We start from the raw sequence: 27,481 nt of genomic DNA, 5'->3' as shown, positions 1-27,481 counted from the left end.
TATAGGCATCACGTCCATAAAAAAATAGGCTGACTCCTACCTGCACCTATTACTATTACTCCACTCATTATCTGCTATCCAGCATGCATCTAGAGTATTAAGTAAAATAGAGTAATGCATGGAGTAAGATGACATGATGTATACAAAGTAAACTCAAGCAATATGAATAAACCCCATCGTTTTATCCTTAGTAGAAGCAACACAAAGACACATCTTGTCCCCTTCTATCACTAGGATATAGAAATTCGGCAAGTTGAACCTACCACAACACACCTCTCTCACCGAAGAAATACTGATCTAGTCGGCCAAACTATTTTAATAGATCGAGGAGAGTTACGAAGCTATCATAATCATGCACATAAAAATCATATAAGTATTCAGAGGTGACTCAAATGTTTATCATGAAAAATATGTGCATAAACCCACAATTAATCAGATCCCAACAAATGCACTACACAAAAGGAATTACATCATATGGATCAAATCGAAGAGGCGATGATCATTGTATTGAAGAACAAAGACAAAGATTGCCATCTAGGTACTCACTATTGACCCGTAGGTGTGTGGTGAACTACTCACGCATCATCGTGAGGTTAGCAAGGTTGATGAAGAGGCCTTCCATGATCGATCCCCCCTCCCACAGGGTGCCGAAATGGAGCTCCAGATGGCCTCCCGTCGGAACAGGGACTTGCCGCACGTAAAAAGTGTTTAACGATTGTTTCTAGGGTTTTTACGGTATGTGAGAATTTGTAAGCCGAAGAACGGAGTCGGGAGGGCCACGAGGGGGGCACGAGCTATTAGGGTGCCCCCCCCAGGTTGCGCCATGTTAGCTTGTAGGACCCTCGTGAGGCCTCCAACCTTCTTCTAATGCTCGTTGATCTTCTTTTGGTCCGGAAAAAATCATCAAAAAATTCACGGCAATTGGACCTCGTTTGGTATGGAAAACCTGCAAAGTGAAAAACACGCAGAAAACAACAACTGGCACTGGGCACTTGGTAGATAGGTTAGTGCTCAAAAATAATTTAACGTGGTTAATAAATACCCCAAAATCATACTAGAATGATAATATATTAGCATGGAGCAATCAAAGATTATAGATACATTTGAGACGTATCAATGCTTCACTTATATCTTTTGAGCTAGACATTTGCTCTAATGCTTCCATTAAATCTTTTAGAGCACGGTGGTGTTCAGATTTTAGAGAAATAATTGTACTCTCATGATTCACTTAAATATTATTGGGAACCTAAGAAATAGTAATGGTAATATGCATGTGTTATAATATTAGTCCAAAAAAGGATATCTATTCAAGGGGGATATAATAAAAACTTTCAGGTAGCTCATCATAAAAGAGAAGTGTGGGTTAATTATATTGATGTGGTAATATAAAAAGGAATGATTATATGATCATTGGTTAGTAGAAATATCGATAATAAAGCTTGTTATTTATTATTTTTTATAAATATTGGTTATGGAGTGGTGATGATGTTTGAGCATTCTTATACATGATTGAAATCATGTTGTGGTGTTCGGGTCACAGGCACGCAATGGTTAGCTCCTACCAACCTCCTCCCTAGGGGCATGTTGGTAGTGCTTTGATTACAGAGAGCTAATAAGTCTTTATAATAAGTATGTGAGTTCTTTATGACTAATGTTAATCCATGGATATGCACACTCTCATATTTCCATAGTTGTTAGTCTCTTCGGTACCGTGCATTGCCCATTCTCACCTCGAGAGTCGGTGCATCCAAATCCCATGATATGATATGCTATATCGCACATAAGCCACTCTATATCTTCATCAAAACAGCCACCGTACCAACCTATCATGTCATTTCCATAACCATTCCGAGATATATTGTCGTGCAACTTCCACCGTTCTGTCACATGACTTGTGTGTTCATCATCATATTGCTTTAAGTGATTGTAAGGTAGCCAGCATGATATTTCCATGTCTCATACACTTTTTGATATCCTTGCTATGCTAGATCATTACACATCCCGGTACACTTCCAGAGCTATTCATATAGAGTCATCTTGTATAATTTTCCATATTGAATTGTAAGTAAATAAAAGTGTGACGATCCTCATTACTAGAGCACTATCCTAGTGAGCAAAGGATGATGTAGACTATGATCCCCCCACAAGTAGGGATGAGACTCCGGATGAAAATTAAATAAATGAGGGAGGCGAAAAAGCAAAGCCAACCAAGAAAGAAATCGATAAAAAGGAGAACAAGAAGGGAAAAAAGAAAAAAAAGAAAATGGGAGAAAAGAGAGAAGGGACAGTGTTACTATCTTTTTTCCACACTTGTGCTTGATATGTCCCAAACGTATCTATAATTACTGTTTGTCCCATGATCTTTTGGGTGACACTGTTACATGTTTTGCTACACTTTTATACCTTTTTACACATATTTGGACTAACCTCCTAACTCAATGCACCCGGTGTTCGAAATATGCCCTAGAGGCAATAATAAATTAGTTATTATTATATTTCTTTGTTCATGATAATCGTTTATTATCCATGCTATAATTGTATTGATTGGAAACACAGTGCATGTGTGGATACATAGACAAAACACTGTCCCTAGTAAGCCTCTAGTTGACTAGCTCGTTGATCAAAGATGGTCAAGGTTTCCTGACCATAGGCAAGTGTTGTTACTTGATAACGGGATCACATCATTAGGAGAATCATGTGATGGACTAGACCCAAACTAATAGACGTAGCATGTTGATCGTGTCATTTTGTTGCTACTCTTTTCTGCGTGTCAAGTATTTGTTCCTATGACCATGAGATCATATAACTCACTGACACCGGAGGAATGCTTTGTGTGTATCAAACGTCGCAACGTAACAGGGTGACTATAAAGATGCTCTACAGGTATCTCCGAAGGTGTTAGTTGAGTTAGTATGGATCGAGACTGGGATTTGTCACTCCGTGTGACGGAGAGGTATCTCGGGGCCCACTCGGTAATACAACATCACACACAAGCCTTGCAAGCAATGTGACTTAGTGTAAGTTGCGAGATCTTGTATTACGGAACGAGTAAAGAGACTTGCCGGTAAACGAGGTTGAAATAGGTATGCGGATACTGACGATCGAATCTCGGGCAAGTAACATACCGAAGGACAAAGGGAATGACATACGGGATTATATGAATCCTTGGCATTGAGGTTCAAACGATAAGATCTTCGTAGAATATGTAGGATCCAATATGAGCATCCAGGTCCCGCTATTGGATATTGACCGAGGAGTCTCTCGGGTCATGTCTACATAGTTCTCGAACACGCAGGGTCTGCACACTTAAGGTTCGACGTTGTTTTATGCGTATTTGAGTTATATGGTTGGTTACCGAATGTTGTTCGGAGTCCCGGATGGGATCGCGGACGTCACGAGGGTTTCCGGAATGGTCCGGAGACGAAGATTGATATATAGGATGACCTCATTTGGTTACCGGAAAGTTTTCGGGCATTACCGGAAAAGTTTCAGGCTCATCGGTAGTGTAGCGGGAGTGCCAGGAGGGGTGACGGGGACCATCGAGAGGGGTGTCACGCCCCAAGGGGTCTCATGGGCTATTGGAAGAGATAAAACAGCCCCTAGTGGGCTGGAATAAGTTCCCACTAAGTGTTGGAATTATGCCCTAGAGGCAATAATAAATGTATGGTTATTATTATAATTCCTGTATCAAGATAATAGTTTATTATCCATGCTATAATTGTATTGAATGAAGACTCATTTACATGTGTGGATACATAGACAAAACACCGTCCCTAGCATGCCTCTAGTTGGCTAGCCAGTTGATCAATGATAGTCAGTGTCTTCTGATTGTAAACAAGGTGTTGTTGCTTGATAACTGGATCACGTCATTGGGAGAATCACGTGATGGACTAGACCCAAACTAATAGACGTAGCATGTTGATCGTGTCATTTTGTTGCTACTGTTTTCTGCGTGTCAAGTATTTATTCCTATGACCATGAGCTCATATAACTCACTGACACCGGAGGAATGCTTTGTGTGTATCAAACGTCGCAACGTAACTGGGTGACTATAAAGATGCTCTACAGGTATCTCCAAAGGTGTTAGTTGAGTTAGTATGGATCAAGACTGGGATTTGTCACTCCGTGTGACGGAGAGGTATCTCGGGGCCCACTCGGTAATACAACATCACACACAAGCCTTGCAAGCAATGTAACTAAGTGTAAGTTGCGGGATCTTGTATTACGGAACGAGTAAAGAGACTTGCCGGTAAACGAGATTGAAATAGGTATGCGGATACTGACGATCGAATCTCGGGCAAGTAACATACCGAAGGACAAAGGGAATGACATACGGGATTATACGAATCCTTGGCATTGAGGTTCAAACGATAAGATCTTCGTAGAATATGTAGGATCCAATATGGGCATCCAGGTCCCGCTATTGGATATTGACCGAGGAGTCTCTCAGGTCATGTCTAGATAGTTCTCGAACCCGTAGGGTGTGCACACTTAAGGTTCGATGTTGTTTTATGCGTATTTGAGTTATATGGTTGGTTACCGAATGTTGTTCGGAGTCCCGGTTGGGATCGCGGACGTCACGAGGGTTTCCGGAATGGTCCGGAGACGAAGATTGATATATAGGATGACCTCATTTGGTTACCGGAAAGTTTTCAGGCATTACCGGAAAAGTTTCGGGCTCATCGGTAGTGTACCGGGAGTGCCGGGAGGGGTGACGGGGACCATCGAGAGGGGTGTCACGCCCCAAGGGGTCTCATGGGCTATTGGAAGAGATAAACCAGCCCCTAGTGGGCTGGAATAAGTTCCCACTAAGGCCCATAAGGTTTGAGAAGGGGAAAACACAAGGTGGAAAGAGTTTCCAAGTGGGAAGGTGGAATCCTACTCCAAGTAGGATTGGAGTAGGACTCCTCCACCTCAAATTTCGGCCAAACCTTGAGGGTTTGAGGCTGCCTCCTCCCCTCCCTCCCTCCTATATATAGTGGGGGTTTAGGGCTGATTTGAGACAACTTTTGCCACGGCAGCCCGACCACATATCTCCACGGTTTTACCTCTAGATCGCGTTTCTGCGGAGTTCGGGCGGAGCCCTGCTGAGATAAGATCACCGCCAACATCTGGAGCGCCGTCACGCTGCCGGAGAACTCATCTACCTCTCCGTCTCTCTTGCTGGATCAAGAAGGCCGAGATCATCGTCGAGCTGTACGTGTGCTGAACGCGGAGGTGCCGTCCGTTCGGCACTAGATCGTGGGACTGATCGCGGGACGGTTCGCGGGGCGGATCGAGGGACGTGAGGACGTTCCACTACATCAACCGCGTTCACTAACGCTTCTGCTGTACAGTCTACAAGGGTACGTAGATCACTCATCCCCTCTCGTAGATGGACATCACCATGATAGGTCTTCGTGCGCGTAGGAAAATTTTTGTTTCCCATGCGACGTTCCCCAACAGTGGCATCATGAGCTAGGTTCATGCGTAGATGTCTTCTCGAGTAGAACACAAAAGTTTTTGTGGGCGGTGATGTGCGTTTTGCTGCCCTCCTTAGTCTTTTCTTGATTCCGCGGTATTGTTGGATCGAAGCGGCTCGGACCGACATTACTCGTACGCTTACGAGAGAACGGTTTCATCGCTACGAGTAACTCCGTTGCTCAAAGATGACTGGCGGGTGTCAGTTTCTCCAACTTTAGTTGAATCGGAATTGACCGAGGAGGTCCTTGGATGAGGTTAAATAGCAATTCATATATCTCCGTTGTGGTGTTTACGTAAGTAAGATGCGATCCTACTAGATACCCATGGTCACCACGTAAAACATGCAACAACAAAATTAGAGGACGTCTAACTTGTTTTTGCAGGGTATGCTTGTGATGTGATATGGCCAACGATGTGATGTGATATATTGGATGTATGAGATGATCATGTTGTAATAGTTAATATCGACTTGCACGTCGATGGTACGGCAACCGGCAGGAGCCATAGGGTTGTCTTTAAACTAACGTTTGTGCTTGCAGATGCGTTTACTATATTGCTAGGACGTAGCTTTAGTAGTAATAGCATGAGTAGCATGACAACCCCGATGGCGACACGTTAATGGAGATCATGGTGGGGACGCCGGTGACAAGAAGATCGTGTCGGTGCTTTGGTGATGGAGATCAAGAAGCGCATGATGATGGCCATATCATGTCACTTATGAATTGCATGTGATGTTAATCCTTTTTGCACCTTATCTTGCTTAGAACGACGGTAGCATTATGAGGTGATCTCTCACTAAAATTTCAAGACGAAATTGTGTTCTCCCCGACTGTGCACCGTTGTGACAGTTCTTCGTTTCGAGACACCACGTGATGATCTGGTGTGATAGACTCAACGTTCACATACAACGGGTGCAAAACAGTTGCACACGCAGAACACTCGGGTTAAGCTTGACGAGCCTAGCATGTGCATACATGGCCTCGGAACACATGAGACCGAAAGGTCGAGCATGAATATTATAGTTGATATGATTAGCATAGAGATGCTTACCACTGAAACTATTCTCGACTCACGTGATGATCGGACTAGAGATAGTGGATTTGGATCATGTACCACTCAAATGACTAGAGAGATGTACTTTTTGACTGGGAGTTCTTAAGTAATATGATTAATTGAACTAATTGTCATGAACATAGTCTAATGGTCTTTGCGAATTACGATGTAGCTTGCGCTATAGCTCTACTGTTTTTATATGTTCCTAGAGAAAATTTAGTTGAAAGTTGATATTAGCAAACATTGAAGAGGATTGTCCTCGTTGCTGCGTAGAAGGCTTATATCCTTAATGCACCACTCGGTGTGCTGCACCTCGAGCATCATCTGTGGATGCTGTGAACATCCGACATACATGTTTCTGATGACTACACGATAGTTCAGTGCAAAATACTTAATGGCTTAGAAGCAAGGCACCGAAGACGTTTTGAAACGTCACGGAACATAAGTGATGTTCTAAAGAGATGAAATTTTGATCTCATGCTCGTGCCCTTGTTGAGAGGTACGAGACCTCCGACAAGATTCTTTGTCCACAAAGTAAAGGAGAAAAGCTCAATCGTTGAGCGTGTGCTCAGATTGTCTGAGTACGACAATCACTTGAATCAAGTGGGAGTTAATCTTCCAGATGACATAGTGATGGTTCTTCAAAGCCACTACCACCAAGATGTGAGAGCTTCGTGATGAACTATAATATCAAGGATAGATACAATGATCCTTGAGCGATTCGCAATGTTTGACACTGCGAAAGTAGAAATCAAGAAGAAGCATCAATAGTTGATGGTTTGTAAAACCACTAAGTTTCAAGAAAGGCAAGGGCTAGAAGGGATACTTCGTGAAACGGCAAAACAGTTGCTGCACTAATGAAGAGACCCAAGATTAAACCCAAACCCGAGACTAAGTACTTCTGTAATGAGGGGAACAGTCACTGAGGCGGAGCAACTCTAGATACTTGGTAGATAAGAAGGCTGGCAAAAGTCGAAAGAAGTATATTTGATATACATGATGTTGATGTGTACTTTACTAGTACTCCTAGTAGCATGAGGGTATTGGATACCGGTTCGGTTGCTAAGTGATTAGTAACACGAAATAAAAGCTACGGCATAAACGGAGACTAGCTAAAGGCGAGGTGACGATACGTGTTGGAAGTGTTTCCAAGGTTGATATGATCAAACGTCGCACGCTCCCTCTACCATCGGGATTGGTGTTAAACCTAAATAATTGTTATTTGGTGCTTGCGTTAAGCATGAACATGATTGGATCGTGTTTATTGCAATACGATTATTCATTTAAAGAGAATAATGGTTACTCTATTTTCTTGAATAATCAGCTTCGATGGTTTATTGAATCTCGATCGTAGTGTTACACATGTTCATGATATTGGTGCCAAAAGATACGAGGTAATGATGATAGTACCACTTACTTGTGGCACTGCCGCTTGAGTCATGTTGGTATAAATTGCATGAAGAGGCTCCATGCTGATGGATCTTTATACTCACTTGATTTTGAATCACTAGTGACATGCAAATCATACCACATGAGCAAGGCCTTGTTTTCATTGAGATGAAATAAGATAGTAACTTGTTGGAAGTGATACATTTTGATGTATGCAGTCCAATGGGTGCTGAGGCACGCAGTGGATATCATTATGTTCTTACTTCAATGACGATTTGAGTAGATACTAGAGTATTTGCTTAATGAATCACAAGTCTGAAATATTGAAAAGTTCAATTCTGTTTCGGAGTGAAGTTCGTCGTAACAAGAGGATAAACTATCTACGATATGATCATAGAAATGAATATCTGAGTTACGAGTTTTGGTACGCAGTTAAGACAATGTGGAAATTGTTTCGCAGTTCATGCCACCTAGAACATCGTAGTGTGATGATGTGTCTCAACGTCATAGCCACACACTATTTGGTATGGTGCATGCTATGATGTCTCTTATCGAATTACCACTATCATTTATGGGTTAAGCATTAGAGACAACCGCATTCACTTTAAATAGGGCACCACGTATTTCCGTTGAGATGACACAGTATAGACTGAGGTTTAGAGAAATCTAAACTGTCGTTTCTTGAAAGTTTGGGGTTTCGACACTTACGTGAAAAAGTTTCAGTCTGATAAGCTCGAACCCAAAGCGGATAAATGCATCTTCATAGGATATCCAAAACAGTTGGGTACATCTCCTATCTCAGATCGGAAAGCAAATGTTTGTTTCTAGAAACGGATCCTTTCTCGAGGAAAGGTTTCTCTCGAAATAATTGAGTGGGAGGGTGGTAGAACTTGATGAGGTTATTGAACCATCACTTCAACCAGTGTGTAGCAGGGCGCGGGAAGTTGTTCCTGTGGCGCCTACACCAATTGAAGTGAAAGCTGATGATGGTGATCATCGAGCATCGGATCAAGTTACTACAAGCCTCGTAGGTTGACAAGGTCGCGTACTACTACAGAGTGCTACGGTAACCCTGTCTTGGAGGTCATGTTGTTGAGCAACAGTGAACCTACGAGTTATGGAGAAAGCAATGGTGGGCCCAGATTTCGACAAATGGCTGGAAGCCATGAAATCCGAGAGAGGATCCATGTATGAAAACAAAGTGTAGACTTTGGAAGAACTACTTGATGGTCATATGACTATTGAGTAAAGATGGATCTTTAAAAGGAAGACAGACGATGATAGTGATAAGTCACTATTAAGAAAAGCTCGACTTGTCGCAAAGATGTTTCCGACAAGATCAAACAGTTGACTATGATGAGACTTTCTCACTCGTAGCGATGCTAAAAGTCTGTTAGAATTATGTTAGTAGTTGCTGCATTATTTATAAAATATTGCATGTAGGATGTCAAAACATTGTTTCCTCGACGGTTTCCTTGAGCAAACATTGTATGAGATACAACCATGAGGTTTTGTCGATCCTAAAGATACTAGCAAGTATGCAAGCTCCAGCGATCCTTAAATGGACTGGTGCAAGCATCTCGGAGTTGGAATATACACTTTGATGAGATGATCAAAGATTTTGGGTTTGTACAAAGTTTGTGAGAAACTTGTATTTCCAAAGAAGTGAGTGGGAGCACTATAGAATGTCTGGTGAGTATATGTGGTTGACATATTGTGGATCAGAAGTAATGTAGAATTTCTGTAAAGCATACAAGGTTGTTTGAAAGGAGTTTTCAAAGGAGTACCTAGATTGCGCTACTTGAACGTTGAGCATCAAAAATCTATGGAGATAGATCGAAAGCGCTTAATGGAAGTTTCAACAAGAGGCATGCCTTGACAAGTTTTTGAAGGAGCTCAAAATAGATCAGCAAAGAAGGAGTTCTTGGTTGTGTTGTAAGGTGTGGATTTGAGTAAGACTCAAAACCCGACCACGGCAGAATAAAGAGAATAGACGAAGGTCGTCTTCTATGCCTTGGCCGTAGAATCTGAAGTATGCCATGCTGGGTACCGCACCTGATGTGTGCCTTGACTCAAAGTCTGTTGAGAGGTACACAGAGTGATCCATGATTGAATCACTAGCAGTGGTCAAAATTTAACCTTAGTAACTGATGGACTAAGAAATTTTTCTCGATTATGGAGGTGGTTAAAGAGTTCGTCGTAAATGGTTACGTCGATGCAAGCTTTGACACTAATCCGAATAACTATGAGTAGTGAAACGGATTCGTATAGTAGAGTAGATATTTGGAGTGTTTCCGAATTACACATAGTAGCAGCATCTATAAGATGACATAAATATTTGTAAAGAACACACGGATATGAAAGTTTCAGAACCGTTGACTAAAACCTCTCTCACGAGCAAGACGTGATCAGACCCCATAACTATATGGGTGTTGGATTCGTTGGAATCACATGGTGATGTGAACTAGATTATTGACTCTAGTGCAAGTGGGAGACTGTTCGAAATATGCCCTAGAGGCAATAATAAATTAGTTATTATTATATTTCTTTGTTCATGATAATCGTTTATTATCCATGCTATAATTGTATTGATTGGAAACACAGTGCATGTGTGGATACATAGACAAAACACTGTCCCTAGTAAGCCTCTAGTTGACTAGCTCGTTGATCAAAGATGGTCAAGGTTTCCTGACCATAGGCAAGTGTTGTTACTTGATAACGGGATCACATCATTAGGAGAATCATGTGATGGACTAGACCCAAACTAATAGACGTAGCATGTTGATCGTGTCATTTTGTTGCTACTCTTTTCTGCGTGTCAAGTATTTGTTCCTATGACCATGAGATCATATAACTCACTGACACCGGAGGAATGCTTTGTGTGTATCAAACGTCGCAACGTAACAGGGTGACTATAAAGATGCTCTACAGGTATCTCCGAAGGTGTTAGTTGAGTTAGTATGGATCGAGACTGGGATTTGTCACTCCGTGTGACGGAGAGGTATCTCGGGGCCCACTCGGTAATACAACATCACACACAAGCCTTGCAAGCAATGTGACTTAGTGTAAGTTGCGAGATCTTGTATTACGGAACGAGTAAAGAGACTTGCCGGTAAACGAGGTTGAAATAGGTATGCGGATACTGACGATCGAATCTCGGGCAAGTAACATACCGAAGGACAAAGGGAATGACATACGGGATTATATGAATCCTTGGCATTGAGGTTCAAACGATAAGATCTTCGTAGAATATGTAGGATCCAATATGGTCATCCAGGTCCCGCTATTGGATATTGACCGAGGAGTCTCTCGGGTCATGTCTACATAGTTCTCGAACCCGCAGGGTCTGCACACTTAAGGTTCGACGTTGTTTTATGCGTATTTGAGTTATATGGTTGGTTACCGAATGTTGTTCGGAGTCCCGGATGGGATCGCGGACGTCACGAGGGTTTCCGGAATGGTCCGGAGACGAAGATTGATATATAGGATGACCTCATTTGGTTACCGGAAAGTTTTCGGGCATTACCGGAAAAGTTTCAGGCTCATCGGTAGTGTAGCGGGAGTGCCAGGAGGGGTGACGGGGACCATCGAGAGGGGTGTCACGCCCCAAGGGGTCTCATGGGCTATTGGAAGAGATAAACCAGCCCCTAGTGGGCTGGAATAAGTTCCCACTAAGTGTTGGAATTATGCCCTAGAGGCAATAATAAATGTATGGTTATTATTATAATTCCTGTATCAAGATAATAGTTTATTATCCATGCTATAATTGTATTGAATGAAGACTCATTTACATGTGTGGGTACATAGACAAAACACCGTCCCTAGCATGCCTCTAGTTGGCTAGCCAGTTGATCAATGATAGTCAGTGTCTTCTGATTGTAAACAAGGTGTTGTTGCTTGATAACTGGATCACGTCATTGGGAGAATCACGTGATGGACTAGACCCAAACTAATAGACGTAGCATGTTGATCGTGTCATTTTGTTGCTACTGTTTTCTGCGTGTCAAGTATTTATTCCTATGACCATGAGCTCATATAACTCACTGACACCGGAGGAATGCTTTGTTTGTATCAAACGTCGCAACGTAACTGGGTGACTATAAAGATGCTCTACAGGTATCTCCGAAGGTGTTAGTTGAGTTAGTATGGATCAAGACTGGGATTTGTCACTCCGTGTGACGGAGAGGTATCTCGGGGCCCACTCGGTAATACAACATCACACACAAGCCTTGCAAGCAATGTAACTTAGTGTAAGTTGCGGGATCTTGTATTAGGAACGAGTAAAGAGACTTGCCGGTAAACGAGATTGAAATAGGTATGCGGATACTGACGATCGAATCTCGGGCAAGTAACATACCGAAGGACAAAGGGAATGACATACGGGATTATACGAATCCTTGGCACTGAGGTTCAAATGATAAGATCTTCGTAGAATATGTAGGATCCAATATGGGCATCCAGGTCCCGCTATTGGATATTGACCGAGGAGTCTCTCGGTTCATGTCTACATAGTTCTCGAACCCGCAGGGTCTGCACACTTAAGGTTCGACGTTGTTTTATGCGTATTTGAGTTATATGGTTGGTTACCGAATGTTGTTCGGAGTCCCGGATGAGATCACGGACGTCACGAGGGTTTCCGGAATGGTCCGGAAACGAAGATTGATATATAGGATGACCTCATTTGATTACCGGAAGGTTTTCGGAGTTACCGGGAATGTACCGGGAATGACGAATGGGTTCCGGGGGTTCACCGGAGGGGGGCAACCCACTCCGGGGAAGCCCATAGGTATTTGTGGGGGTCACACCAGCCCTTAGTGGGCTGGTGGGACAGCCCACCAAGTCCTATGCGCCAAGGAATAAAAATCAAAGGAAGAAAGAAAAAAAAAAGGAAGAAGTGGGAAGGGGGAAGGACTCCCTCCCACCAAACCAAGTAGGACTCGGTTTGGGGGGGGAGAGTCCTCCCCCCTGGCTCGGCCGACCCCTTGGGGTTCCCTTGGACCCCAAGGCAAGGTCCCCCTCCCTCCTCCTATATATATGGGGCTTTTAGGGCAGATTTGAGACGACTTTCTCACGGCTGCCCGACCACATACCTCCATAGTTTTTCCTCTAGATCGTGTTTCTGCGGAGCTCGGGCGGAGCCCTGCTGAGACAAGATCATCACCAACCTCCGGAGCGCCGTCATGCTGCCGGAGAACTCTTCTACCTCTCCGTCTCTCTTGCTGGATCAAGAAGGCCGAGATCATCGTCGAGCTGTACGTGTGCTGAACGCGGAGGTGCCGTCCGTTCGGTACTAGATCGTGGGACTGATCGCGGGATTGTTCGCGGGGCGGATCGAGGGACGTGAGGACGTTCCACTACATCAACCGCGATCTCTAATCGCTTCTGCTGTACGATCTACAAGGGTATGTAGATCACTCATCCCCTCTCGTAGATGGACATCTCCATGATAGGTCTTCGTGCGCGTAGGAAAATTTTTGTTTCCCATGCGACGTTCCCCAACAGTGGCATCATGAGCTAGGTTCATGCGTAGATGTCTTCTCGAGTAGAACACAAAAGGTTTTGCGGGCGGTGATGTGCGTTTTGCTGCCCTCCTTAGTCTTTTCTTGATTCCGCGGTATTGTTGGATTGAAGCGGCTTGGACCGACATTACTCGTACGCTTACGAGAGACTGGTTTCATCATTACGAGTAACCCCCTTTGCTCAAAGATGACTGGCAAGTGACGGTTTCTCCAACTTTAGTTGAATCGGATTTGACCGAGGAGGTCCTTGGATGAGGTTAAATAGCAACTCATATATCTCCGTTGTGGTGTTTGCGTAAGTAAGATGCGATCCTACTAGATACCCTTGGTCACCACGTAAAACATGCAACAACAAAATTAGAGGACGTCTAACTTGTTTTTGCAGGGTATGATTGTGATGTGATATGGCCAATGATGTGATGTGATATATTGGATGTATGAGATGATCATGTTGTAATAGAAATATCGACTTGCACGTCGATGGTACGGCAACCGGCAGGAGCCATAGGGTTGTCTTTATACTAACATATGTGCTTGCAGATGCGTTTACTATTTTGCTAGGATGTAGCTTTAGTAGTGATAGCATAAGTAGCACGACAACCCCGATGGCGACACGTTGATGGAGATCATGATGATGGAGATCATGGTGTGGCGCCGGTGACAAGAAGATCGTGCCGGTGCTTTGGTGATGGAGATCAAGAAGCACGTGATAATGGCCATATCATGTCACTTATGAATTGCATGTGATGTTAATCCTTTTATGCGCCTTATTTTGCTTAGAACGACGGTAGCATTATGAGGTGATCTCTCACTAAAATTTCAAGACGAAATTGTGTTCTCCCCGACTGTGCACCGTTGCTACAGTTCGTCGTTTCGAGACACCACGTGATGATCGGGTGTGATAGACTCAACGTTCACATACAACGGGTGCAAAACAGTTGCGCGCGCGGAACACTCGGGTTAAGCTTGACGAGCCTAGCATGTGCAGACATGGCCTCGGAACACATGAGACCGAAAGGTCGATCATGAATCATATAGTTGATATGATTAGCATAGGGATGCTTACCACTGAAACTACTCTCGACTCACGTGATGATCGGACTTGGGATAGTATAAGTGGATCATGAACCACTCAAATGACTAGAGAGATGTACTTTTTGAGTGGGAGTTTAGCATATAATTTGATTAAGTTGAACTCTAACTATCTTGAACATAGTCTAAGTCCACTTTGAATATATTTGTGTTGTAGATCATGGCTCACGCAAGTGTCATCCTCAATTTTAATACGTTCCTAGAGAAAGCTAAGTTGAAAGATGATGGAAGCAACTTTGTAGACTGGGCTCGTAATCTTAAGCTAATCTTACAAGCTGGAAAGAAGGATTATGTCCTTAATGCTGCGCTAGGAGATGAACCACCCGCTACGGCTGATCAAGATGTTAAGAACGCTTGGCTAGCACGTAAGGAGGACTACTCAATAGTTCAATGTGCAGTCTTGTATGGCTTAGAGCCGGGACTTCAACGTCGCTTTGAGCGTCATGGAGCATTTGAGATGTTCCAGGAGTTGAAGTTTATCTTTCAGAAGAACGCCCGGATCGAGAGGTATGAGACCTCCGATAAATTCTATGCTTGCAAGATGGAGGAAAGCTCGTCTGTCAGTGAACATGTGCTCAAAATGTCTGGGTACTCAAACCGTCTAGCTGAACTGGGGATTGAACTCCCGCAAGAAGCTATCACTGACAGAATCCTCCAATCACTGCCGCCAAGCTATAAAGGCTTTGTGTTGAACTACAACATGCAAGGGATGAACAAGTTTCCCGGCGAGTTGTTTGCGATGCTGAAAGTCGCAGAGTCTGAACTCCGTAAAGAACATCAAGTGTTGATGGTAAGCAAGACCACTAGTTTCAAGAGAAACGGCAATGGCAAGAAGGGCAATTCGAAGAAGAGCGGCAAGCCTGTTGCCAATCCGCCGAAGAAACCCAAGGCTGGACCTAAGCCTGAAACAGAGTGCTTCTATTGCAAGGGTATGGGTCACTGGAAGCGCAATTGCCCCAAGTATCTGGCAGATAAGAAGGCGGGCAAAGAAAAATCAGGTATATTTGATATACATGTTATTGATGTGTACTTAACCAGCTCTCGTAGTAGTGCCTGGGTATTCGATACCGGTTCTGTTGCTCACATTTGCAACTCGAAGCAGGAACTGCGGAATAGACGGAGGCTGGCGAAAGACGAAGTGACGATGCGCGTAGGAAACGGTTCCAAGGTTGATGCAATCGCCGTCGGCACCGTGTCACTTCAACTACCATCGGGATTAGTGATGAACTTAAATCATTGTTATTTAGTGCCTGCGTTGAGCATGAACATTATATCTGGATCTTGTTTATTGCGAGACGGTTACTCTTTTAAGTCTGAGAATAATGGTTGTTCTATTTCTATGAGTAACATCTTTTATGGTCATGCACCGAATGTGAGAGGATTGTTCATATTGAATCTCGATAGCGATACGCATATACATAACATTGAGACCAAAAGAGTAAGAGTAAACAATGATAGCGCCATATTTTTGTGGCACTGCCGCTTAGGTCATATTGGTGTAAAGCGCATGAAGAAACTCCATGCTGATGGACTTTTGGAGTCACTTGACTTTGATTCACTTGACACGTGCGAACCATGCCTCATGGGCAAGATGACTAAAACTCCGTTCTCCGGAACAATGGAACGTGCAAGTGACTTGTTGGAAATCATACATACCGATGTGTGTGGTCCGATGAGCGTGGACGCACGCGGCGGATATCGTTATTTTCTCACCTTCACTGACGATTTAAGTAGATATGGTTATGTCTACTTAATGAAGCACAAGTCTGAGACATTTGAAAAGTTCAAGCAATTTCAGAGTGAAGTAGAAAATCATCGTAACAAGAAGATCAAGTTCCTACGGTCTGATCGTGGGGGTGAATATCTGAGTTTCGAGTTTGGTGCTCACTTAAGACAATGTGGAATTGTTTCGCAGTTAACACCGCCTGGAACACCACAGCGTAATGGTGTGTCCGAACGTCGTAATCGTACTTTATTAGAAATGGTGCGATCTATGATGTCTCTTACTGATTTGCCGTTATCATTTTGGGGTTATGCATTAGAAACAGCTGCATTCACTTTAAATAGGGCACCATCAAAATCCGTTGAGACGACACCATACGAACTGTGGTATGGCAAAAGACCAAAATTGTCGTTTCTTAAAGTTTGGGGATGTGATGCTTATGTCAAAAAGCTTCAGCCTGAAAAGCTGGAACCCAAAGCGGAAAAATGCGTCTTCATAGGTTACCCAAAAGAGACAGTTGGGTACACCTTCTATCTCAAATCCGAAGGCAAAGTGTTTGTTGCTAAGAACGGAACTTTTCTCGAGAAGGAGTTTCTCTCGAGAGAATTGAGTGGGAGGAAGATAGAACTTGACGAGGTTGTCGAACCTCTCATCCCTCTGGATGGTGGCGCAGGGCAGGGGGAAACCTCTGTCATTGCGACGCCGGTTGAGGAGGAAGTTAATGATGATGATCATGAAACTCCAGTTCAAGTTTCTGTTGAACCACGCAGGTCGACGAGATCACGCGCTGCTCCAGAGTGGTACGGTAATCCCGTCTTGACAATCATGTTGTTAGACAACAATGAACCTGCAAATTATGAAGAAGCAATGGTGGGCCCAGATTCCAACAAATGGCTAGAAGCCATGAAATCCGAGATAGGATCCATGTATGAGAACAAAGTGTGGACTTTGGAGATACTGCCTGAGGGCCGCAAGGCTATTCAGAACAAATGGATCTTTAAGAAGAAGACGGACGCTGACGGTAACGTGACCGTTTATAAAGCTCGACTTGTGGCAAAGGGTTTTTCACAAGTTCCAGGAATTGACTACGATGAGACTTTCTCTCCCGTAGCGATGCTTAAGTCCGTCAGAATCATGTTAGCAATAGCTGCATTTTTCGATTATGAGATTTGGCAGATGGATGTCAAAACGGCGTTCCTTAACGGTTTCCTTAAGGAAGAGTTGTATATGATGCAACCCGAAGGTTTTGTCGATCCTAAAAATGCTGACAAGGTGTGCAAGCTCCAGCGATCCATTTATGGACTGGTGCAAGCATCTCGGAGTTGGAACAAACGCTTTGATGAGGTGATCAAAGCATTTGGGTTTATACAAGTGGTTGGAGAATCTTGTATTTACAAGAAAGTGAGTGGGAGCTCTGTGGCGTTTCTAATATTATATGTGGATGACATATTGCTGATTGGAAACAACGTAGAGTTTTTGGAGAGCATAAAAGGTTACTTGAATAAAAGTTTCTCTATGAAGGACCTAGGAGAAGCTGCTTACATTCTAGGCATTAAGATCTATAGGGATAGATCAAAACGCCTGATAGGACTTTCACAAAGCACATACCTTGATAAAGTTTTGAAGAGGTTCAAAATGGAACAGTCCAAGAAAGGGTTCTTGCCAGTGTTACAAGGTGCGAGATTGAGTAAGACTCAGTGCTCAGCAACTGATGAAGATAGAGAGCATATGCGCTCCGTCCCCTATGCTTCAGCCATAGGCTCTATCATGTATGCGATGCTGTGCACTAGACCGGATGTTAGCCTGGCCATAAGTATGGCAGGCAGGTTCCAGAGTAATCCAGGAGTGGATCACTGGACAGCGGTCAAGAATATCCTAAAGTACCTGAAAAGGACTAAGGAGATGTTTCTCGTGTATGGAGGTGACGAAGAGCTCGCCGTAAAAGGTTACGTCGATGCAAGCTTTGACACAGATCCGGACGACTCTAAGTCGCAAACCGGATACGTATTTATTCTTAATGGGGGTGCAGTAAGCTGGTGCAGTTCCAAGCAAAGCGTCGTAGCAGATTCTACATGTGAAGCAGAGTACATGGCTGCCTCGGAGGCGGCTAAGGAGGGTGTCTGGATGAAGCAGTTCATGACGGATCTTGGAGTGGTGCCAAGTGCACTGGATCCAATAACCTTGTTCTGTGACAACACTGGTGCCATTGCCTTAGCAAAGGAACCAAGGTTTCACAAGAAGACCAGACACATCAAACGACACTTCAACCTCATCCGCGACTACGTCGAGGAGGAGGACGTAAATATATGCAAAGTGCACACGGATCTGAATGTAGCAGACCCGCTGACTAAACCTCTTCCACGGCCAAAACATGATCGACACCAGAACTGTATGGGTGTTAGATTTATTACAATGTAATTCACATAGTGATGTGAAGGCTAGATTATTGACTCTAGTGCAAGTGGGAGACTGTTGGAATTATGCCCTAGAGGCAATAATAAATGTATGGTTATTATTATAATTCCTGTATCAAGATAATAGTTTATTATCCATGCTATAATTGTATTGAATGAAGACTCATTTACATGTGTGGATACATAGACAAAACACCGTCCCTAGCATGCCTCTAGTTGGCTAGACAGTTGATCAATGATAGTCAGTGTCTTCTGATTGTAAACAAGGTGTTGTTGCTTGATAACTGGATCACGTCATTGGGAGAATCACGTGATGGACTAGACCCAAACTAATAGACGTAGCATGTTGATCGTTACATTTTGTTGCTACTGTTTTCTGCGTGTCAAGTATTTATTCCTATGACCATGAGCTCATATAACTCACTGACACCGGAGGAATGCTTTGTGTGTATCAAACGTCGCAACGTAACTGGGTGACTATAAAGATGCTCTACAGGTATCTCCGAAGGTGTTAGTTGAGTTAGTATGGATCAAGACTGGGATTTGTCACTCCGTGTGACGGAGAGGTATCTCGGGGCCCACTCGGTAATACAACATCACACACAAGCCTTGCAAGCAATGTAACTTAGTGTAAGTTGCGGGATCTTGTATTACGGAACGAGTAAAGAGACTTGCCGGTAAACGAGATTGAAATAGGTATGCGGATACTGACGATCGAATCTCGGGCAAGTAACATACCGAAGGACAAAGGGAATGACATACGGGATTATACGAATCCTTGGCACTGAGGTTCAAACGATAAGATCTTCGTAGAATATGTAGGATCCAATATGGGCATCCAGGTCCCGCTATTGGATATTGACCGAGGAGTCTCTCGGTTCATGTCTACATAGTTCTCGAACCCGCAGGGTCTGCACACTTAAGGTTCGACGTTGTTTTATGCGTATTTGAGTTATATGGTTGGTTACCGAATGTTGTTCAGAGTCCCGAATGAGATCACGGACGTCACGAGGGTTTCCGGAATGGTCCGGAAACGAAGATTGATATATAGGATGACCTCATTTGATTACCGGAAGGTTTTCGGAGTTACCGGGAATGTACCGGGAATGACGAATGGGTTCCGGGGGTTCACCGGAGGGGGGCAACCCACTCCGGGGAAGCCCATAGGTATTTGTGGGGTTCACACCAGCCCTTAGTGGGCTGGTGGGACAGCCCACCAAGTCCTATGCGCCAAGGAATAAAAATCAAAGGAAGAAAGAAAAAAAAAGGAAGAAGTCGGAAGGGGGAAGGACTCCCTCCCACCAAACCAAGTAGGACTCGGTTTGGGGGGGGGGGAGAGTCCTCCCCCCTGGCTCGGCCGACCCCTTGGGGTTCCCTTGGACCCCAAGGCAAGGTCCCCCTCCCTCCTCCTATATATATGGGGCTTTTAGGGCAGATTTGAGATGACTTTCTCACGGCTGCCCGACCACATACCTCCATAGTTTTTCCTCTAGATCGTGTTTCTGCGGAGCTCGGGCGGAGCCCTGCTGAGACAAGATCATCACCAACCTCCGGAGCGCCGTCACGCTGCCGGAGAACTCTTCTACCTCTCCGTCTCTCTTGCTGGATCAAGAAGGCCGAGATCATCGTCGAGCTGTACGTGTGCTGAACGCGGAGGTGTCGTCCGTTCGGTACTAGATCGTGGGACTGATCGCGGGATTGTTCGCGGGGCGGATCGAGGGACGTGAGGACGTTCCACTACATCAACCGCGATCTCTAATCGCTTCTGCTGTACGATCTACAAGGGTATGTAGATCACTCATCCCCTCTCGTAGATGGACATCACCATGATAGGTCTTCGTGCGCGTAGGAAAATTTTTGTTTCCCATGCGACGTTCCCCAACACTAAGGCCCATAAGGTTTGAGAAGGGAAAAACACAAGGTGGAAAGAGTTTCCAAGTGGGAAGGTGGAATCCTACTCCAAGTAGGATTGGAGTAGGACTCCTCCACCTCAAATTTCGGACAAACCTTGAGGGTTTGAGGCTGCCTCCTCCCCTCCCTCCCTCCTATATATAGTGGGGGTTTAGGGCTGATTTGAGACAACTTTTGCCACGGCAGCCCGACCACATATCTCCACGGTTTTACCTCTTGATCGCGTTTCTGCGGAGCTCGGGCGGAGCCCTGCTGAGATAAGATCACCACCAACCTCTGGAGCGCCGTCACGCTGCCGGAGAACTCATCTACCTCTCCGTCTCTCTTGCTGGATCAAGAAGGCCGAGATCATCGTCGAGCTGTACGTGTGCTGAACGCGGAGGTGCCGTCCGTTCGGCACTAGATCGTGGGACTGATAGCGGGACGGTTCGCGGGGCGGATCGAGGGACGTGAGGACGTTCCACTACATCAACCGCGTTCACTAACGCTTCCGCTGTACACTCTACAAGGGTACGTAGATCACACATCCCCTCCCGTAGATGGACATCACCATGATAGGTCTTCGTGCGCGTAGGAAATTTTTTGTTTCCCATGCGACGTTCCCCAACACCCAGTGCCAGTTTCTGTCTGCTCATGTCTTTTTTGCAGGGACTTTTACCCCAATTTATAGAGCCCCAAAAATTCCAAGGAAAATATATAAAAATCAGCGTGACAGAAGCTTCACGAGCACCAAAGGTGGGCCAAAGGGGAGCCAGGGCTCGCCCAGGCAGCCTCCCTGCGCGGCCCACCTCCTGGCCGTGCCACCAGGTCGCCTGGGTGGGGCCCACCTCCTCTGCTGCCCTCCTTCGGCCTATATTTACCTCTCCGACCGAAAACCCTTCCAGAAGATCCCGGATCACGAATTTATCCACCGTTCCGCCGCTGCAGCGCTTCCGAGATCGGGAGCGCCAGAAGACCTCTTCCCGGCACCCTGTCAGAGGGAGGATTGACCTCCGGGAGCTTCTCCACCACCATGGACGCTTCCCGGACATGCCGTGAGTAGTCCTCCTTGGACCATGAGTCCATGACCAGTAGCTATGTGATGTCTTCTCTCCAATCTTGTGCTTCAATGCTTAGCCCTTGTGAGCTGCCCTACATGATCAAGGCATCTATGTAATTTACCTGCTGCTGCTATGCTTGGTTTACTCGGATCCGATGGATTATGAGATTATGTTTAGATTGTGATGAGTTATATATTTGGTTCTCCTTTTATATTATGTTCTTGAGTAATTCATGCATGTTCTCCGTTGCTTTTTATTGCTTCGGCCGAGTAGTAGATTGTAACTCCAAGACGGAGCGTTATGCATGATTGTGGGTTCATGCCCCCTGATGTCTAGCTTGAGTGATAGAAACATGAGACTAGGGGATGTGATGTTGCCACCAGGGAGAAAACAATGGTGCTTGTGACCACGGTTGCAAGGATTGTTTACCTTACGCAAAGTTCGTTAATGCAGTTGTCCGTTGCTTTGAGTTTACACTTTGGGTGGGGATCGCAACTTAATACCAGCGACATGTTCTAGATAGATATCTCAAGGTGGATAATTAGAGAGTAGATGCTGATGGATAAACGGTCTACTTGTCTTGGCGTACTGCCCATTACTTTTGAGCCTCTAACTTTTTAGTAGCATGATTAGCATTGTGGTGCATTTATAATTCTGACAATTGCCCAGCTGTAATTTGTTTACCCAACATAGTTGTTTATTGTCTTTTGGAAGAGAGACATCACTAGTGAACATCATGGAACTCTGGTCCATATCACCACCATTGTTTACACCTCCACCATTTACCGTTTTTATTTAATTTTCCTTTGCAATCACTATCGCAATTCTTGCTTGTGTTTTGATTCTTTGCAAACTACAAGGCCGGAGAGATTGACAACCTCTCTGAACTCGTTGGGAGCAAAGTTATTTGTTGTGTGTGCAGGTCCACGTCTTCTGTTAGCACCAGAGCAGCGGACACCTACTTCTTGATCCTTGGAGTCCTCCTGGTTCGATAAACCTTACAGTCCCCGTGTAAGGGAAATCTGCTACTGACTACATCTCCACCTTCCACTTGGGGTAACCAACGAGGGGCGAGAAGTATATCCATCAACTCGTCAACAGTGCTTAGAGGGAGAACCATGTTTTATATAGAGACTCTCCTGAGTTGTCACTTTCATATACTAGTGAGAATTTTTCGTCATAGAACTTGGCTTGTATATTCCTATGATGGGCTTACTGAAATGACCGAGGTCTTCATGAGCAAGCAAGTTGGATGCACGCCCACTTAGCTTTTGTTGAGCTTTCATAGATTTATAGCTATGTGATGACCCACAAGCATAGGGGATCAATCATAGTCCTTTCAATAAGCAAGAGAGTCAAACCCAACGAAGAGCAAAAGGAAATCACAAGTGGTTTTCAACAAACTATTCTGCAAGTGTCGTGAGTAACAATGATAGATAGTTTTGTAGCAAGATAATTCATAACAAGTAACGAGTACCAATAGTAACATAGGTGCAGCAAGGTGGCCCAATCCTTTTTATAGCAAAGGACAAGCAGGAAAGTTCTCTTATATAAAGCAAACCATTCTCGGGGATACATGGGAATTGTCTTCTAGTCACGTTCATCGTGTTTAGTTGATTCACATTCCTTACTTTCATAATTTGATATGTGGGTGGACCGGTGCCTGGGTGTTGTTCTTACTTCAACAAACAACCCACTTATGATTACCTCCTCTCGCAAGCATCCACAACTATGGAAGAAGAAATAATATAATCTAACCATAGCATGAAACTTGTGGATCCAAATGAGCCCCTTACGGAATAACGCATAAACTAGGGTTTAAGCTTGTGTCACTCTATCAACCCATCATCTACTTATTACTCACAATGTCTTCGCTTAGGCCCAAATATGGCCAAGTTTCATGTAGTCGATGTTCACATGACACCACTAAAGGAAGCAACAATGTACATATCATGAAAATATCGAACGAATACCAACATCACATGATTACAATTAACAAGACTTACCCCATCTCCTCAATAATGAAAGTAACTACTCACAAAGCATGTTCATGTTCGAGATCAATGGAGTATTGGATATCATTAAGGATCTGAACATATAATCTTCCACCAAATGAACCAACTAGCATCAACTACAAGATGTAATCAACACTACTAGCAACCCATGGGTACCAATATGAGGTTTTGGAATACAAGAGATGAACTAGAATATGATATGATATGTTGTTGGTGAATATGTTGATGAATATTTTTCCTTCAACGAAGGAGGAAGCATTGATGATGACGATGGCTTCAATTTCCCCCTCCTAGAGGGAAGTTTTCCTCGCAGAATCGCTCTATCAGAGAGCAAAAGAGCTCCTGCCTAGGTTCCGCCTTGAGACGGTGGCGCTTCATCCCGAAAGTATTCCTATTTTTCTTGGTCAAAACCCTTCACATAGAAGAAGATGGACACCGAAGGCCACCTATGGGACGCACAAGGCATCAGGGCGCACCCAGTGGGGTGGCCATGCCATGTTGCCTTGTGAGCAAGTGGCGATCCCCCTCTAGTAGTTCTTTGCTCCAATAATTCTTATATTTTCCACAAAAACTCTCTATGAAGTTTTAGGTCATTGGGTGTCCACAAAATTTCCAACCTTCTACATGGCCTTTCAGGTTCAGAATTCCAGTTTTAGGTGATTTCCCTCTTTGTATAAACCTTGTGAAATAAGAGAGAAAAGGTCAAATGATTGCATCATAGAGTGAAATAATTCTTATAATCATTATAAATATGAATAGGAAACCATGATGGAAAATGCACGCGTCAACTCCCCCAAGCTTAGACCTCGCTTGTCCTCATGCGAAAGACGAACTCGATAATAATGACCACATGATTAGAGAGAGAGGTGTCGATAAAAACATCATGATCATTATCGTAGAAGCAATATATTATCATAAAACTTCTCATGAACAAGTGATAATCTATTCACACGCTAAAGAATAAACCACAAACCTATGTAATTCATCATATTTTAGAAAAAGTCTATGTGCGAGCTTTGTTTAGCAAGTTCATGTACTCAACTATCATTTAGCCTTATATGATTGATGACACTCACGTCATATTTGTGAAACAAAAGCATCAATCAAACACATAGGAGGATATGGGTTTATAATTTTTAACCATGCCCAACTAGTTATCTTGAGGATAGTGTCAACAACTAACACTCATGATCACCTATATCCAAGTGGATATATATGTTTGGATCTTTCCCCACAACATGATGCTTGCCAAGTAGAGAGTAAATGGGGATGGAATAGGGATGAACATTAATGACTCTTGCATAAAAGTAAATATCTAAAAGTAAAAGATAGGTCCTTCGCATAGGGAAGCACAGGTTGACATGTGCTTTTTATTTGTATGTGCAAGCTGGTAATGTAAAGGAACGCCACTTTATATTTCCCCTTATGATTGCAACCTTTATTATGCAGCCTAACGATTTTATTTCTTTGCCATCACAAGATCATAAAAAGCTTAGTTTCCCTTACAATAAAAGATCATACATATTGAGGAGTGATACGTCTCCAACGTATCTATAATTTTTTATTGTTCCATGCTATTATAGTATCTGTTTTGGATGTTTTATATGCATTAATATGTTGTTTTATATTATTTTTGGGACTAACCTATTAATCTAGAGCCTGGTGCCAATTTCTGTTTTTCTTTCTTCTGTTTTTGAGTATTGCACATAAGGAATATTAAACGGAGTCCAAACGGAATAAAATCTCCGGAATGATTTTTCTTGGACCAGAAGAAACCCAGAAGAATTGGAGTAGGGGGAAGGACACCTACCGGGAGGCCACAAACCCGTAGGGTGCGCCCTAGGGGGGGTCGCGCCCCCTGGCTTGTGGGTCCCGTGCACGTCCCCTAACCCTATTCTTCGGCCAACAAATTCCCAAATATTCCCCATCGCTAAAGGGTGCCACGAAAATACTTTTCCACCGCCGAGAGCCTCTGTTCCCGCGAGATCCAATCCGGGAGCCTTTTGCAGTAATCTGGGAGCATCTACATCAACTCCATTGCCCCTCCGATGATGCGAGAGTAGTTCACCACACACCTACGGGTCCATAACTAGTATCTAGATAGCTTCTTCTCTCTCTTTGATCTTCAATACCATATTCTTCATGATCTTCATGGAGATCTATCCGATATAATACTCTTTTGCGGTGTGTTTGTCAAGATCCGATGAATTGTGAGTTTAAGTTCAGATTATCTATGAATATTATTTGAATCTCTTATGAATTGTTATATGCATGATTTCATGTCTTAGCAAGTCTCTTCAAGTTATTGGTTTGGTTCGGCCAACTAGATTGGTAATTCTTGCAATGGGAGAAGTGCTTAGTTTTGGGTTCAATCTTGCAGTGTCCTCACCCAGTGACATAGTAGGGGTAGCGAGTCATGTACTGTATTGTTGCCATCGAGGATAAAAAGATGGGGTTTTCATCATATTGCTTGAGTTTATCCCTCTACATCATGTCATCTTACTTAATGTGTTACTTTGTTCTTCATGAATTTAATACTCTAAATGCAGGCAGGAGTCGATCGATGTGTGGAGTAATAGTAGTAGATGCAGAACCGTCTCGGCCTACTTGACACGGACGTGATGGCTATATGCATAATCATTGCCTTGGATATCTTCATAATTATTAAATTTTCTATCAATTGCTCGACAGTAATTTGTTCACTCACCATATTATTTTCCTTTATGAGAGAAGTCTCTAGTGAAACCTATGGCCCCGAGTCTATTTTCCATATTATACTTTCAGATATATAAACTAAAAATACCAAAAATATCTTGCTATAATTTATTTACTTTTGTTTCCGCAATCTTTTATATCTATCTCTATCAGATCTCATCCTTGCAAATAACTCTGAAGGGATTAACAACCCCTTTTTAGTGTTGGGTGCAAGTGTTTTATTGTTTGTGTAGGTACTAAGATTGGGGCCTTGCTTGTTCCTCCTACTGGATTGATACATTTGTTCTCAACAAACCGTGGGAAATACTTATCTACTTTGCTGCATCACCCTTTCCTCTTCAAGGGTAAACCAACGCAAGCTCAAGAAGTAGCAAGGAGCATTTTTTGTTGCTTTTGCACCGATGACAACTTACATGAAGGATCTTGTTCAATCCATGGGTAGGTATGGTGGACTCCCATGGCATGAAACTCGGTTTAAGGGTTTATGTATGCACAAGTAGTATTTCTACTTTGTGCGAAGTTTTTTGCTAGCAAAGGTTATGAGCAAGCACCAGATGTGGGAGGATCCATCAGAATATAACTTTTATGTGAATATAAGCAAACATAAATCATTATGTTGTCTTCATTGTCCAACGTCAACTAGTTAATCATGCATAGAATATTTAATGGGGGGCACAATCATAAAAGATGTACAAAATAGTATATGTGAGACTTCTCTCCGTTATTACTTTTTCATGCAGTTGCACTAATGAATAATACTATGTTTGTCAACTTCCAACAAGTTTTATCAATCATACACTTTTTATGTGAAGCCATCACTCCCAAAGAGATTAGCATATGATATTTTATTAATTCTTTTTATTGCTAGTATTGACGAAAGAAGGTAAATAAAACAAACTCAAATTACTCTTTATTATATAATTCTCGAACTCGATTACATCGATAGATAGACCACAAATCAAAAACTCAAAACTAAATCATACTAAAACTTTATTCTTCTAAATACAAGGATAACAAAGGATTGAACTAAAATAGTAATGGTGGTAAAATTGATGGTGATATGATACTGGGCACCTCCCCCAAGCTTGGAACAAGCTAACAGTGGTGCCCATACGCGTGTACTCAAGATTCCTTCCTAGGTGATGGT

Source organism: Hordeum vulgare, chromosome 4H, assembly GCF_904849725.1.
Source record: "Hordeum vulgare subsp. vulgare chromosome 4H, MorexV3_pseudomolecules_assembly, whole genome shotgun sequence".
NCBI lineage: Eukaryota > Viridiplantae > Streptophyta > Magnoliopsida > Poales > Poaceae > Hordeum > Hordeum vulgare.
The sequence above is the reverse complement of the archived record's forward strand: the minus strand, read 5'-3'. Positions refer to the sequence as shown.